This window comes from Odontomachus brunneus, unplaced genomic scaffold (genome assembly GCF_010583005.1).
Source record: "Odontomachus brunneus isolate Ranch 3 - 2012 unplaced genomic scaffold, Obru_v1 Obru_scaffold_284, whole genome shotgun sequence".
Classification (NCBI taxonomy): domain Eukaryota; kingdom Metazoa; phylum Arthropoda; class Insecta; order Hymenoptera; family Formicidae; genus Odontomachus; species Odontomachus brunneus.
This window is the reverse complement of record NW_022639734.1, coordinates 94,820-98,527: the sequence shown is the minus strand read 5'-3', so window position 1 is coordinate 98,527 and position 3,708 is coordinate 94,820.

Here is a 3,708-nt window from a genome sequence, read left to right as displayed (position 1 = left end):
CGGATCGTCACATCCCCCCCCCCCCCTCTTCGCAGTGCCTGTCCCGGGCACTTCTATTTACAATTGTTCTACTTAATTCTACTTATGTGTTACTCGCAAACTTAACTCTACTTATATTCTACCCTTCATCTATTATTTATCCTACTTTTTATCTACTGTACCCTTCACCAATTGTTATGAACTTTGTAACTTATCTTAACTTAATCCTACTCTTAATTCTATCCTTCCTCTACTTTAGTGTGTCGCTTATTTTACTCTATATGCTATTTTTAGTTTCCCTAACTTTGTAAATTTAAAACGCCATAACTCTCCATCTACATACCGTCGGTATTTGTGCGTTATATGCGCCGCGTGATATGGTATGTCTACTGCTCTACCTACGAAAATTGGGATCCTGTATGTTGTCCCCGTGTTTGAGCTTTGCGGATTGTGGGTTTCTATGCGGATTCTGGTTGCTATTGGCGTATCCGAGACGATTTTTGGTTGTGTCCGTGTCTGGTCCGGTTTTCCCTGTTTGTTGCTGGTCCCTTTAGGTGGTGCCTGGGATGCTGGTGCCGTCGGTGGTGGTATGCCCCACGTCAGTGGTCTTATGTGAGGTCGCAGTTTCCTCGCAGGTTTTTGTTCCATCTGCATCAGTGCCATTAATTTTTGTTCTGCCTTCCTGGCCGTCGGCAGAGGTTTCGTACACGGGATTGCTGGCCTTCGAGTGAGTCTGTCGGTTGGCGGTCTCTTCCCTGGTGGCAGTTTTTGGCTTTCTCGCGCCTCCTCTTTGTTTTGTCCCGTGTTCTCTTGTGTTATTAAGGAGTCTCATAATTCCTGGGCCTCTGTTTCGTTCCATGTTGTTAGCAGATTTTCTATCGTTCTGTCGATATCCATGACTGTCGACTGTTTTCCTGGTCTGTGATTTTGCCCCTTTTATATCGTTATCGTCTCGGTGCCCGTTTTGTGGTTTGTTTATATGTTCTCTTTGTGTGTTGGCCTTTATTGTGTCTGGCCATAACCGACTCGGATAATGCCCCCAATGTTCGGGTAGCGTTTCCTTTGGCGGCTCCCAGTTTTCGAGCCAATTCTTTAGTTCTTGGTTGAATTTCATTTTTCTTTTCCTCTCTGGGACTGCTGGTTCGATTGCTCTCGTCCTAGTGTCCTCACTAAGCTTGGCTTGCTCTTTTAATATCCTAATTCCCTCCTCCGATCTCTTTGATTATTTGGTTGGAGGGGGATAATTTTTGTTTGTTGTCTACTCGTTGTTGTTTGGTTTAAGATCATGTATATGTATGTTTGTGCCATTTTTTGTTTTCGTCGATTAGATCTACTATTACTGGTGAGATGATTCGTTTTACCGTTAGCGGTCCCATATATTTCGGTGCTAATTTTGAATTGATAGCTTTCTCTTTGTTGGACAGTGTATGCGCCCGTTTCCATACGACATCTCCGATATGCGCTTTCCAGGCCCTTCTCCTTAAGTTGTAGAATTTCTCTTGTTTTTGGAACGCACGTGCCATATGAATTTTTACTAGTTCATACGCGTCCTTCAATTGTTCGTGGAGCTTTATTGATGTCGTACCTGGTCTTTGTTTGCGTTCTAATTCGCATGGTCCCGCGAGCTCCCTACCGTTGTTCAAGAATGCCTGCGTATATCCTGTGCCTTCGTTTTGCGCTGTATTAAAAGCAAATTTTATTTGGCTTAAATTTTCATCCCAGCTTCTATGATCTTTTTCTACGTATTGGGAGATCATTGTTTTTATCGTACGATTTGCTCTTTCTACAGGGTTGCTTTGGGGAGTCCATACCGGTGTCCACCGGTGTTATATTCCTAGTTCCTTGGTTATTTTCTTCATGTTCCCCAATTTGAGTTGCGTTCCATTTTCCGATATTATAACATCCGGGCATCCGTGTCGGTAGGCGATTTCTTCTAGAAAACCTTGTGCCACTGCGCTAGCTGTTGTTTGGCGTAGAGGCTTTATCTCGATCCATTTCGTGAATCGATCCTGCATCGTGAGGATCCACGTGTATCCCTTTTTGGACCTTGGTAGCGGTCCTATCAGGTCTAGCGAGACCTGTTCCCATGGTCTTTGTACCGCCGTGGCGTGCAGCTTTCCTGCTGGTTGCATTTGTGATGCCTTGTGGGCCATGCAATTTTTACATTTTTTTACATATTGGCTGATGTCTCTAAACATCCCTGGCCAATAGTAAAGGCGAGCTACTCGGCATATTGTCTTCGCGATCCCGAGATGACCCGCTGCTGGGTCGTCGTGATATGTCCGAAGTATCTCCGGACGTTGCTCGTGCGGTATGCATCTTTTCCATTGATCCTGGCTTGATACTTCTTTGAAGTCGAGACTGTGGAGGATATGTCTGTACAAGTTGCCGTCCCTTATTTGGTAGTCTGGTAATAGTTGAGGTTGCTCTGCAACTTGGTTTTTCTTTTGTTTGTACCATTGGCACTCCGTGTTTGCTTGTAATGTGGCGATTACCGGTTGTCGGGATAGTGCGTCGGCTACTATATTCATGCTTCCTTTTCGGTAGCGTATTTCGAATGTATATTGTTGTAACTCGAACTTCCACCTGCCTAATCGTCCTGATGGTGATTCTAGTTTTTCTAGCCATCGTAGTGATTGGTGGTCGGTTAGTACGGTGAATTTGTATCCTTCTATATAACAGCGCATTTTCCTAATTCCCCATACTACTGCCAGGCACTCTAGTTCTGTTGCGCTGTAATTTTTTTCGGCATTATTGAGCGTCCGACTTGCATATGCTGTCACGCGCTCTCCTCCCTCGAGTACCTGCGTGAGTACCGCTCCTAGTCCGTGCGTGCTGGCGTCTGTTTGTAGGGTAAATTCTTGGTTAAAGTCCGGGCAGGCTAATATTGGTGCGGTAATTAATGTTTGCTTTAGTGTTTGAAACGCTTTCTCTTCTTCGTCTCCCCATTTCTATTTTTCTTGTTTTCGTGTCAGATTTGTTAGTGGTACCGCTATTTTTGAAAATCCTGCAATGAAGCGTCGGTACCATGATGCCATGCCAAGGAATTGGCATATTTGGCGGACGGTTGTCGGCGTTAGCCATTTGGCTACTGCGTTCGTTTTTTCAGGGTCTGTTCTGATGCCTTGCTTGTCGACTATGTGTCCCAAGTATTTTAGACTGGGTTGACAAAAATGGCATTTTTCTATATTTAGACGGAGATTCGCCTTTCTTAGTTGTTCTAATACCTTCCTTAGTACTGTCAAATGTTCCTCGAAGGTTCTGGTAGCGATAATTATATCGTCCAGATATACTTGTACATTGGTTTCTAGTTCTGGTCCTATAATTGAGTCCAATAACCTTTGAAAGATTGCTGATGCGGCGTGTAGTCCAAATGGCATTACCTTAAATTGTTTTAGTAATCTGCCCGGTACTGTAAAAGCGGTGATTGCGCGGCTGTCTGGTGTTAGCGGTATCTGCCAATAGCCGTTTTTCAGGTCGAGTGTTGTGAGATATTTTGCCCCCCTAAGTTTGTTCAATGTTGCCGTTATTTGCGGTAAGGGGTATGCGTCCGTCTCGGTTACTTCGTTAACCTTTCTAAAGTCGATGCAGAAACGATGCTTTCCATCCTTCTTTTTTACTAAAACAATCGGTGAGCTCCATGGGCTCTGCGATGGTTCGATTATTTCTGCTTCTTCCATTTCGTTGACTTCTCTATCGATTATACTCTGCATTGCTGGGTTCCTCGGT